At 44.6% G+C, this 13,654-nt stretch overlaps 1 protein-coding gene across 3 annotated transcripts in view; it reads right to left on the bottom strand.

The window, feature by feature from the left end:
- The window catches only part of APBB1 (amyloid beta precursor protein binding family B member 1), a 1,513,529-nt gene that overhangs the window by 1,241,827 nt on the left and 258,048 nt on the right, over positions 1 to 13,654 (bottom strand). The window lies entirely within an intron of this gene.

Genomic DNA, 13,654 nt, shown 5'->3' with positions numbered 1-13,654 from the left:
ACTGGAGACGCGTCCTGGAGCCAGCCGTGCAGCAGGACACGCTGAAGCTTAAGAGCCACGCAGCCAGACAAGCTGAAGGCTAAGCAAGATCGCAGAAGACCACACGAGCAGAACAAGAGACGCAGAAAGTCGCCCAGAAAGCCCAAGCAGGAGGCCACACAGCCAGAGCCTGGAATCAAGGTACATGTACTTCCTGGGTCCGAGAGGGACTGCAAACCCAACAAGGGGAACCCAAGAAGGGCCTGGAACCCAAAGCAAGTTGAAGCTAATGATACGTGGATCAATGACCCCAAAAGAAGTAAAAGGACAAACCAATGCTCCACATCAGTGAGCACTTGGCAGGAGTGTAAACCAAGTGTCCCCGGAAGGCCGATGTAAAGGGGCCTGGGACCTAAGGGAATTAGAGAAGCTAAGTCAGGTCTGAGACCCAAAAGAATTCCAAAGAGAAAGAAAAGTTGAAACATATCATATGCAGAACAGTACCCATCAGTAGAGTACACCAGATCTGTTCGGTGAGACCTGGTAACACACCAGGGTCTGGGACCCATATGAAGGTGGGTAAGGCACACACAAGCAAGCCACAGGGGTCAGAGACCCACACAAAAGGAAGAGACTTCAAAGAGGATGAGGCCCACAGCAAGTCGGGGAGAACCAGATTAATTCAAAAGGGCTCTTGCAACCCACACAAACAGCAGAACCAGTCGGGGAGAACATGACAGCCCAGAGGGATCTGGGGCCCAGGTGAAAAAGTCAGGGAGAGCCTGTGCCAACCCAGAGGTATCTAGAACCCATGTGAAAAAGTGCAAGAGGACAGAGGACCCACTTTAGAAGAGACATTTGCTTGAGTTCTGAATTCTATAGTCAAGTCAGTCAGGCTCGTGTGCAAGACTTGGCGCTACAGTTTTGAGTTGACAACAAGTGGAACTTGGGAACTGTGCCACTCTGTGTTCTAGTACATTGAAGAGTCTCTTGTGCTAGATGGAATTACTAATAAAACACCCAAATAACCGGACAGAATCAAGGAATATGGCAAATACTAATGTATTCTTATTTTCAATAAAGCAGGGTCAACTGACAAACATCGGACAGATGCTTGCACTCAAACTTAAATTACACAGAGGTCTTATACCCCAATATGTGTAATCTATGACGTCATCCGACGTGGCAAACTATAAAACCTACTTGTGGGTCGGATTGGTTAGGGGAACAGGTCCACATAGAAAGTAAACTAATTAGTATTTCATTGGCAGTCTTATCTGTAAGACACACCTTGAACTACCTCTAAATACGTATAATACTGATTATAGCGGACAAAGTTGCAGTGGATTGATCTATGTAACATAGTATAGCAGGTTACCCCATAGACCTACTGATTGGTTGGCATCCCACCCAACCTTGGACTAGCAGTACGTAAGGAAATCGAACCCCAGGTGCCTGAGTCGCATCAGATTACTCCCCACTTACCCAATTTGGACATCATCTCTCGTCAGACCTTCCATGGGCCAAAGTTTCCTGTCTGTAGTTGACCTTGCTCTCTGTTCTACGACATTCCAAGGAGTGGAAACACATCACTTATCTTCATTCATGGCTTAATGAATAGCCCTTGTTTTCTACTTCTTAATCACGTGGGAGGAGACCGCACATTTGTCAATTTCGACCTATTTACTGCTATTTGATTCAATTTAGCTGAGTGGTACTGCTCCTTCGGCCTCTCGAGAATTGCTCACTTTATACACTTAATTTTCTAACACTTGGCTCTTGCAGATGTTTTCTTCTCCTTTAATCTTGGAGAACTAGGTCTTATGTCCATGACTCATCCGTCTGCTCCATTTGTGCTCTGCAGTTATTTCTAGGCCAACATAGACTCCTCTTCATTTCAGCGCGAAGCTGTTTTCCAGCCTCTCCTGACTCTTCAGCCAGGATCTGTTTCTGAGGTAGTTGGAAAGGATCTTCACACGAGCCAGCATCCATTTTCCAAGAATGGCTGTCCTTGCAAGGTTATATATTGCTCTATAGCAAGCTTCTATGCATCTTTGCTACCTTGCGTTACTGCGTATTTACACATCTTGATCCACAAATTGCTTCACTTTTTTACATACATGATCACTATCATTTCGTAGAGGTTTCTCTTGCTGCTTCAGTTACACCGTCATCCTTAAGTATTTATGTCGTTTCAGCATATTCTCATATAGCTTCTTCGTGACATCACTCTGCTCTCGTCAAATGTCACTTCAGCGCTCTATAAGGTCTAATGATGCATGCAGACATCCAGCCACCCTGTCAACGGGAAGGTACATTCGATATGATTGTCAGAGGTGCATAATGTTTCTAATAGACGCGATGCAGTATAGGGACAGGGCGTCCGACATGCAGCTCTTCTCCTGCTGTTCCAGTATGATGGTGGAAAGGGGCGGGAGTTAGGGTTTATGTGTCAGCCTGCTCCTCTAAAACTCATGTTTTCATGTTGTGACTTACAAGGGCCACATCCAAGAATTGAGAGAAGCCTCCCCCCTGGGTTAAGGAGCAGCCAGTTTTCCTCAGTTTAGTGTGTCAGAAATGTGGCTAGACACAGGACGGTGGATATTTCATGTTACGGATATCCTGAGTACTTCGTATTTATGTTGAGGCAGGACAACCCCTTGAACATTGGGCAAGATAGGTTTCCTTTTCTTTTATATTTATAATAAAAGTCTTTGCCAACAAGCACACCACCACTATTTCAGACTCGTACTTCTGCACCCTGGTTTTAAATGTAACAAATATCTCTTCAGTTTCCAGGAGCCTGTTTTCTTAACATAGCACAGATGATGGTGCCGCGTGGATGCTGTAGAAAATGCAGAAGTTGGCATGTAGTGAAGAGGCTGCTACAAAGGACAAATGAGTATTTGGGTTAGGATAGAGGGTCCCTTCCCTCCCTCAGACCGCCTGAACTTTGCATACAAATTCTGGTTTAGTAATTGGCAAGAATGAAGTTTTTGCCAGATAATTTACCCAGAGCCAACAACTTATTGGGCGGGATGTCCAAATTGACGTTTAGAGGTAACATTTCAGCCAATACCTCACCATCAGGCTGCTGTTGCTGAGGAGTTGGAATGCCAAGGAACTCTGCCAGTCCTTTCATTATGGACGGAATGCCTTTGTGGAAAAAGGGCTAGCCTACTCTTCCCCTCATCTGTGTCTATCTGGACCGACATGCTGGCCATCAGAGATAAGTCCTCAAGTGGAGATGAATCTGTGTCTCTCCACCGGCAAAGGATCCTGAGGAAGCACCGGGTTCAGAAGGATTAGAATCTCTGTTGAATTTGGAGTAGAAGTTAGAGGATCTGAAGGCTGCACTGACACTACTAATTTAGGAACCAGAAGGTAAGGGATCTTCTGGAATAATGTAAGGCACCTGTGGCTCTCGAAGCAGCAACCTCCAGGATTAAAGCCTTCAGAATCTTAGTTATCTGGGGAGATTTCATCAAGCCCTTAACTCTACCAAAATAAAATCACCCCTCACAAGCAGCAGATGTCAACTGAAAACGCTGCTGAAGACTGTATCCATGTGGCTGCCAGGAGCACCCAGGGAACCTGCCTAGACTGATGCCCACTCCCGCGAGTAACAGAACTAGAAGTATAGGTGTAGGAGGTGCACCATGGTACCTGCAGGGGAGATTGCTCCACTCTGGGGGAGAAATTTGGCCTAGCCGAGTAGGACTGGAATAGAGCCGTTGCTCAGATCTGCCTACATATTCTGTGCAGCCTCGGAAAGGAATGATTCCTCTATGGAAGGTGGCTTCACTCCAGCCACGCATGGTGTAGACCCTTTGTGCCTTCCCACCATTTTGACAGATCTTGCTCTGATGAGAGCGAAAGGAAAGGACAGGAACTTGGACTTAGACAGAGCATTGAAGAGAAGACCTACATTGGCCATCAAGCAAGGGCCCGGGTAAGTCTGTAGACTTTGGATCGGGCTCCATGATGCTTTATGAACTCAGGCCTAGATAATGTAGTCATCACAGAGGTGTCACCCTCAGGCCTAGGTTCAGTAGTCATTGTGCATAAAGGTGCCGCCCTCAGTACTGGAGCTTATAGGCCCCTTAGACATTTGTCTGGTGTCATAGACAAAAGGCCCCTCTGCGTCGACCCAGCAGGGTTAACCGACCCTCGGCGCAAATACCGGTAGCCCTGAACACCTCATGACTTGCACTAGTGCAAGGGTCTGACCAACTCTTTCAAGCAGATGCACTCCCCCGGGAAGCAGTCTCCCCATCTGTGGTGCTCTTGAAAATAACGGAATACTTACCTTCTAGGATTTGGCCTTTCAGCAGACAAAGGCCCCCAAATGTTCTGGAGGAGATTTTAAGCCACCTGGAAAGCCGCCTTTAATGACCTTGGAGCCAGGTTGTCATACCCTGCTAAGGCGTCCTACCGGTGGTCAGGTCCAGGCCGAGCGAACAGGGGTCCAAAGTCAGGAAGGAGCCTTTCCAGGATGCAAACTGAAAAGCTGCTCACAAATTGCAGGCACCAGAGTCCGGTTGAGAAAAATATTGGAGGCAAGAACAATGTTGTGAGCATTGTAATACAGAAGAAGCTTGATTATGTGGAATCAGGAACACAATGATGCTGGATAGGCAAATATATTGGGTACATTAATGCATGTTATCTGGGTTATATACAACCAGGAAAAAAAAAAGCAAATAGGCAGGTTGGCAGATGTATCCAGCATTTTGCTCTGCTTATTGGCACCATCATCGGGACACTCGGTTATCCAGCATGGAAACCTTATCTGGAAACGTTCTAGTAGCAAGAATAGTTGGGATAAATAGCTGGTAGATGATAAAGCTTTGTGGTGAAAGAAGGCTTCTGAAAGACTTGGAGCCTGCATTTTGATTTGTGGCAGGGTGGAGGTTTCAGGTGTTGGAGGTCTGCACTAATAACTCCATCCGAGCCCCTCCATTGTAGTCCGTTGGAGGTGCTCAATACCCGGGGTGAAATCTAACCCCCAGATAATACAGAGTTATTAAAGCTTTTGAAGGGGATCAAAGCCACATCACACTGTATGTGGGTCTCCACCTGGTTGCTGACAGCTGCCACAACTACTAAGGCTCCATTATTTGGAGAGAAGAGGTATCACTTTTTTGTGGTCGGAGTGTAATAAGCTTTGCTTACTACTGAATTATTGTGAAGTGCATGATGCGATTAAAAGGGCAAATCATGGCATTAACTGGAAAATACATTACCTGGCCAAATGATGCGCAAAGGGTGGCAAATACTTATATTATTGAAGAAAAATCAGCATTGGCACAGTGCTCCTCTGGTCCAGTTTCCCCGTGGGCCGATATCCTAGTAGAGTGGAGGAAAGGGGACACCACTGACCTCATTGAAGAGAGAAGAAACCTGCTTAAACAGCCAAAGTAGATGCCCCGGTGGGATAAGTAAAATCCAGCAACCTGCTGCACACGTTGTCAAAAACCTGATGAAATACTGAAAGAAGCTACATAAATGTAAGCATTTTGAGGGTCATCCTTACCACAAATTAAACAGAAATCCTAAAGGACACCAAAGTCCGTGAAACGGCATGGCATAGGAAGAGCTTCTCTCAAGCACAAAAGCACGGATAGTCTGTTGCTTGCTGCCCTGTACGCATTCACAGCAATGTCTTAAAAATGTCCTCGGCAATTGCTTCTTCAAAAAACCTGTTGCCATGGCAATCATAGAACTGAACATATGCAGAGCCTACTTCAGGTCCTGGGCGCTGTCAGAGTGCATTAAATGGCAAATGTATGCCCAATGCCAGAAGGCGATGGACAGCAAAAGTCTCCATTTTCATTCCAACACAAAACACCACATTGAAATACTTCTACCAAACAACGTTACCATATATTTTCGGCTTCTCATCATGGTTCGAGTTTGCGATTTGCTTCTTTTTAGATCCGTATGACTGCATGCCAAAAGCTCCCAAGTTGTCTTCGGTTAGAGGGCAGCCTGGGGATTGCTGCAAATCATTTTAGGAGCAGCATGGTGGAGGGGCATATTGATGGACTGGAATAGATTAAAATGCAATCCTTCTAAAAACCTGTCTGCCCTTTTACAACAATCCAGGCAAGTACGTGTTTTGACGACTGGAGGGATCTTGGCCTCCATCATTATGGCATTGCCCTTCATTGAGGTGCAGGGCCGGCTGAAGATGTGTCACGGTTCGTGAGGGCCCATTCAAAAATGTTGGTTGGGGGTCCCCCTTGCTTATAGTGCAGAGCAGCAGCTGAGGCACCTGTAGGATGCATACATTATAAAATGCAGACAAAGAAACATAGACCGGGGTTTAAAAATCGCAGATTATCACGAGACGCCCAGCCAGCAGGGAGCTTAAACACTAAACACTTGTTGAAAAGCTATTAATCCTTCTTTGTCAGCAAGGGGCTAATGTAGAGAAACTCGAGTAAAGGGGACCCAGGATTTGATGCCCCAAATGGCTCCAGCAAATGCAGCTTGTAATGTGCGCACTGGAAAGCCACATTTAAAATCCCGAATGAAAGGCGTATATTATTGCCATGCCATGCCATAAGAAAGCCGACTGCCAACATGGGGGAAGTTGTTTGGCAGGTGGGGCGGAGGGGGGCGGGGGGGAGTGAGTCTGGGGACCGCTTTAAACAAATAGTTGAAAGGCCCTGAGGCCGTCCATGAAAACCTGGGCATACTTGTTGACTGACTTTTTTTAATCCCAAAATGTAGGCCAAGTCTATCAGATCAGCTTTCTCCATCTGCGATCATTGAGACGACTGTTAGGCTATTTTTCCTAGTCTCAGAGTGAACTTCTCAATGTCAGTGTCAAGCCACCCTGACTACTATCGCAATGCTCGTTATTTGGGGTTACCCAAGGAAACTATGCAACGGCTCAAACTCCAGAAATTTGCATCAGCCTGGCCACTACTATGATTTGGCAGCAGGAGCCATTTCCCCAGCGCTTTGCACCCTCCATTGGTCACCAATAGGGGGGAAAAGGGGAGTTTCAAGGCCCGCTCACTGCAACCTCTAAGCCCCAGTTTTTCCGCCAGTGCGTCACGCCTTATGTTCCTAGCATGTCACTTAGGTCAGCATCATTAAGTCAGGTGAACGCCCCAGTTTAAGAAAGCAAGGTGGGGTGGGAGATTGTTCTCGGTTCAAGCAGCTCGCCTTTGGAACTTCATTGGATCCCACATCACCTAGCTACTTGCCACAATCTGAAAAGTCTTCTCTTAGATGGTCAAATGGTTTGCACATGGCTTCTTATTGCGGATCATTAGATGCGTTTACAAGGAGTAGATGTGCCATACCATATAAAAGGAATGTAGGAGGATAAAACACGATAGTACGTTATTTTTCTGAATTACATGGAACGATGGGGACTACTTGCTCTGCACAATGCACAGGTAATTCTCTGCAACTAAGCATTACCATTTTACGACTTAAGATGAGTGTCTAAACAACTCACCCAATAAGTGAAAATGGGCAATTGTCTATGCATGGTGAAGTAGGAAGCACTCCTGCAATCCTCCTGGTTCTTCCCTTTAACGAAATGCAGTGACCCAGCCAGTAGCATTGGTGGAATGGAGTGCATGCACCTGGTGGGCTCAGCTACAAAAGATGTCGACTTGTTGTAGGGGATAAAGTGTACGCAAAATGTGTACATTTAAGGCGACTAGTCTTTGCTCAAACAGGAGACTCGTGTACACTGCATGCCTACACAACAATGAAAATACATTTAGGGAAAATCCAATTCTTGGGAACAGCCTTGGTCTAGCTTGACACCAACAGCTACCAGGAGCTACATTTGGCTTGCCAAGCCAAAAGGTGCCGTGCAAGTATATCCAGCTGACATAACTGCGTCTGGGAATGTGCATAAAAGTTGCAATAATAAACCTCTAGAAGGAATGTAAAGCATACATGATCATGTGTACTGGACACAAAGTTATGACTGCATCTCATTTGAAGTTAGCAGCAGAGAGAAGCAAAGCTAGTAAGGTCACATCACAGAAAAAGTGGAATGAGATTAAAATGTTATAGGAGTAAAGAGAATAACAGATTTAACTTAGTAAAAGATGTGGTGGGTATATGAAGTAGCAGTAATGGGAGGTAATGACTAAAGGAGATGTTGCAGCAAGAAAGAATGACTGAAAAGAAATGCAAAAGAAATGAGGGAAAACTATTTAAGGAGATCGTAAAAAGTGAAGACATGTAAAGCAACATGGCAAGGAGACATAGCAACACGGCAATAGTGGGGGTGCAAGGAATGGGAATGTTTAGGAGCATGCCAAAGGGGCAAAAAAAAGCAAGTTCCACCATCTTTCAGGTACAGCATTCATGAGGCTTGACTGGAGAAGCTCATAAAGGCACGATGAGAGACTCCTGGGCAGAGGGCAATTAAGACATCCAGGACCAAATTGCAGCTCCTCGTCCATGCATCTCATTGCTCTTAAACCTTTGGTTGGCATGTACGATGTGCCATGCTGTGCAGCCATATGTTCTAGTTAGCATGATTTTCGAAGGGTTTGTGTGACAACCTAAGCAAGGTCTGCCTTCATCTTTGCGGGCTTCCTGCTCTTCCCCCCTCTCCATTTGCACATCAGCGTCGCATCAGACACAAGTCACACCGAGGAAAATACAGGGCGCCCTGGTAACCAGCATCGGGCATATAAAGAAACCCCTTCGCTCCATCAGCACGGTGTCTCTAAAAGCCTCGGCATACACAGATGGCATTCCTGCAAGAGCAGCACTGCATGATCGACAGCGCGCTCAGACTTCAAGGAGCAGAAAGATGGCGTAAAATCATCCTCCATTCCGATGCTCACAAATATGAAAGTAACTGGCCTAATGTGAGAGGCCCCGAGGACCAACATCTTGTACATCGTGACCAACACGTCTGCTTTTGAAACCATGCCATGGACATAAGACGCTACATCCTTCCCCACTTGAGTTTACTCAGTGTTAAACAATACCTCTAAGAATTGTATCCTGCTGAGGAGCCCAGGCTACGTAGCAGATACATGCACTTCGCAACCAACCCATTATCCCTAGAGGATATATCCTTTTGCTCATCTTCCAAATATGGATGTAGGAGTATAGAATTTATGCAATTTGTCAAGCGCAAAGTGCTGTAAACAGTGGATGTATCTTTGGTGGACTGGCAGCCTCTGCTGCAAGGGCCGCGTGTCTGGCCACACTTTTGTGCTCCTCTAATTCCCTGCCACCCTCCGTGCATCTATCCTCACCCCATATCCCTTTGAAGTAAAGAATCATCAAGCTCAGAGTATGTTATTCCTAATTCTTAAGAAAGGTTATAGGCAGCCATACAGTCAAGGGGTTATCTGCCGCTAGTACTCGTTAAAAATAGGCAAATACTCCCAAAAAAGAAAAACAGGTAGGAAACATGTTACCAACAAAAAATAGGGAAACGGCACACAGCGCATGCTCCCCCGCTTTCGCGCACACAGCTCAGATCAGATATGAGACAGAGCCACAGGAAGAAACGAATTATAACTGCCTGATCTGAAGAGGGGAAACATGGTATCTTTCAATGTGCATGAATAACTAGGTGCAAAGTAATATTTATTACAAAAACATTTGTTTTACAGTTAAAACATGTGTATTCCCTCATTAAAACACTTTTTTAAATGTGACTTACCTTTTCACTCCATTAAAAAAAAAAAATCATTTTACTCCAACTTTTAAAAACAGAGTAAATTACTCGCACTTCATAATCTTACCTGGAGCGCAGGTTTTGGTACTTTTTGTGTTATGTTGTACTACTTTTGAATCCATATATACGGACAAACATGCTTTAAAATTCACTATGTGCACCTATTCTTTCCAAGTTTTCTTCCAGGAGACCTCCCAAAGCCTACTTGGAGGGGTTTGGCTTGGTTGGCACGGTGTGATATGGGGCCATTTTGAAATACAGTTCCAGGGCCACTTTTGGCTCCCAGGCCACCCCTGGGTGCACCCAAGCAGTTACATGCACGGACATGTAGTGACCAGGGTTAGAAAAGTAACTGGAAGGGATAGGGAGGAACAGCGTTAAGAGGGAGCCCTGAAGGTAAGAAGGACGGCTAAAGTGGAGTGATTGGAGAGATCCTCTTTGCAGAGTTGGGTCTTTAGGTTCGTCCAGAAGTGTAGGATGGAGGGGGAACTTGCTCCATAGATAAGCTGAATAGCAGAAAAGGCCAGTTTCCTAAGGTTTTTCCCTCGTAAAATTCTTGGTTTCCACTCTGGTGGGTATGTGGCCTCCGATTTTGTGTTGGCTCCTGCGGATTATGATTTTCTCAGCCAGGCTGAGTAAGGTTTTGGTTAGGATTCCTTTGTATGTGACACAGGGTTCTTGAACGTGATGCATGATTGAAAGGGTAGCCAGTGCAGCTCACTGAGGGTGGGGGTGATGTAGTTGAACTTTAGTCCTGTGACAAGGCATGCTGGGCTGCTTTCATTGCGGCCAAAATGGAACCTGGGAGTCTTTTGAGTAGGGCAGTGCCACCATTCAGTGCCTGGACAACTGAGTTGGGAATGAACATTTTGAGGGTAAGCTGGAACCGTGTCATTTGGCTCTTCTAAGCGATGTGCATTTTTGAATGAGAAACCAGTGAATGGTAAAGCAGAGGGCATTTGCATTGGGGGATACTGGCGGTCGGGGGGGGGATTTGATACATGAAATAGTTCAGCAGCATGTCGGTCAACCAATTCTGAACTTGTGTATGTTTGGTGGGGATTCCTAATAGAATCAATAGGAGCTTGAGGTAGGTGCTCAACATCCAGGCATGAAGGACAGGACAGATTAGACTATGAGGTGTGCAAGAGGTTGGTTACATGTAAGAGGTTGAAGGAAAACGACAGGGGACAAGATGGCGCCTTGTGAAACTCATCAGCATACTGTGATCTATTGGTACCGCATGTAGATGAGTTGGTCGCTCTTGAAGAGCATGGAAGCCAATCTCGGCAGGACTGGCCCATCAAAACCCATGCACGTGGAGAGGACGTTGAGAAAGCCTTCATGGTCAACAGTATCAAAGGTGGCAGAGAAGTCCAGTAGGATTAGTAAGTAGGGGTCCCCTTTGTACAGGACGTAGCAATTGTCAATAAATTGGATGGTGCCAGTGTCTGCGCTAAATCATCATGGTCTGAATCCATATTGGAAGCCCTGCAAGACTGTGCCAAGGGATCCTTTTTTGCAGATGCATGGTGATGGTATTCTCAATCATTTTCTGAAGAATGGGAGATGTGTGGTGGAGTGATAGTTGGATCTATCCCAGTTTGTGTCTGGAATGGTTCCTTGCGTGATGGCTGCAATGTTGTGGAGTGGTGGTTTGTGCGTTTCTCCTGTGATTAACTTCATAACGGATGGGAGAGGTTATCATTGTCATCTTTGAAGGTGGTGGGTTTGATGGCTGAGAGCATTGGTAAGGTCTTCCAGAATGTGGTCCATCCGGATAGGCTTGTGGTGCATTGGTGGAGCGGTCAATCATCTGTATGCCTTGATATGAACGGTGTTAACTTTGTAATACATAGAGCTCTTACTGCTAAATGTATGGTCCAAATCATCCTTCAATCAATTCCCTGCCCTGTCCTGGCCGCCTTCTACAGAGGCAAAGCAGAAAGTAAAGCTGGTTAATTATACTGACTATTAACTGCTGTGGCTACTGTAGAATTTGGACAAGATTGATTTCTGAAGCATATCAAAACCCATTCAGGAGCTTTATATGTCTGGTCTGGTAAAGTGTGAATAAACAGAGTGGAACCAGGAGCCTTCATAACTTGTATCACACGTTACACATCATTCACATAGAAAACATTGTCATAGGATGCATTTTTGAGAATTGAGCCACAGAACATGCCCTCCTGAACGTTGAAAAGGCAAACTGTGCAACAATGCATATTAATTTGACACGAGACACCATCATAGAGCGAAAAAGGTGCTGATGTTCAAATGTTGGAATAACTTGTTGCAATGAAATCCTCACAATACTCATTTCTTCAGGACCTTCATCTTGTTAAGAATCTAAAATGCTCTCCTTTTGAGAGGGGAAAAAGGTCAAAACACTACTAGAACTTACATTTTTTTTTACATTTTCGAAGTAAATTTCTTCCTCCAGTCTGTGTAGTCAATACATTGGAGAGCCATCTATTCTTGGAATAAGGGTGGATCAGGCACCCATGGTAAAAAATAATGAGAACTCAGAACAAGCAGGGATAAACAATGATCTTCGATGACTGATTGTTAACAGTCAACAAGTCTCAAATGTGATGGTGATAGATTTTGAGACAACGAGAAACTACACAGAGGATGTAAATCTATTTCCAAACAGAGTGTGCAAGAAGTAGGTGTGCAAGAAGTGGATGCTGATCGCCGATTACCCTTAACAAACAAGGGTGATCGATCATGACCCCCAATCAATGTAAAGGGGACAGCAATAGTTTGATGCCAGGGGAGGAGATTCTTGATCAATGGTGACAGTGATGATGCTTGGTTATGTCAGACTATGGGATCCCAGAATATGGTTTAGATTAAGTGATAGTTGCAAGGACATCCAACTCCTGGTCTGAATTTCTTGGCATACATGGTATTCTGCTGCATGTAGACTCAGTAATACATTTTTCATGGGTACCCACTTGATCGAATGAATCCTAGGTAAGATTCACTGCCCTATATACATTTTTTGAAGAAATCGAATAAACATTAAGTTCAGTAATTTAAATAGTCTATGAGGGGCAAAGGGGAATGCACTTTGGGTTGGTATATAATCCACAACATTAACCTTAGAAGAGGTTACTAATGCTCAACTCCACGAAATGTATGGCATTTTAAAATGAATGATTTCGTATATGTGCAAAACAAATATGGAAATAACGTCACCACCCAAAGAACATGCAACCTATATTCCAAAACAGTGCAAACAAAAGAATGTAATTCCCAGAAAAGAACTTCATTCGTATTTGACAAGGCCCTAACAGTGACTCTTAGGAAGAGTGACAAAATAGTAGGATCAAATGGAATTTTTAATTAGGAGAAAAATGAATCATAAACGCCATGCTTCAACACTTGCAGAGTAGTTTTAAAGCTAAATCAACACCAAGGAGATACTCACTTAAATCTACCCTTTACAAACATAAGAAAGAATTTCTACAATAATGGTACAACATTCATTACAAATGCTTGGTAGATCTACTCTTACTCAAAAGTAAAATACATTGACAAACTAGACGTGGAAATAGAGGATTTGAAAGGGAATTTGTCACAACTCTTTCCAGGTCAGAATTAGAAAAATATTTTAGAGGACATCGATTTGAAACTTGCAGGCTATAATAAAAAAAATGTGCTTCAAAGAAAAATTAGCAAATTTCAGAGGGACACTTTAGTCTATAAAAATGGTTTTGCACATGGCAGGAGGTATACGGTATGAAACCTAGAGGGCCGGAAACACACAAACAGTGACCAAAATATCGAGTTCCTAGAGCAGTCAGAGTACTAGTGAGCCACCATCTGGGTTATCTGGTTCCCAGAGCAGTAGTGAGCCACCCTAACATATCTTGTTCCCAGAGCATTCACAGTAGTAGTGAGCCACCCTCAGAGCAGTTCAGCCTCAGAAAACAAATGCACATACCACAAGGAGTGAGAGAGCATTACAGAAAACTGGTAACAAAG

The sequence above is a fragment of the Ambystoma mexicanum genome, chromosome 7q, assembly GCF_040938575.1.
Source record: "Ambystoma mexicanum isolate Mex_15411 chromosome 7q, UKY_AmexF1_1, whole genome shotgun sequence".
NCBI classification, from domain to species: Eukaryota; Metazoa; Chordata; class Amphibia; order Caudata; family Ambystomatidae; genus Ambystoma; species Ambystoma mexicanum.
This window is presented reverse-complemented; position numbering and strand designations above follow the sequence as displayed.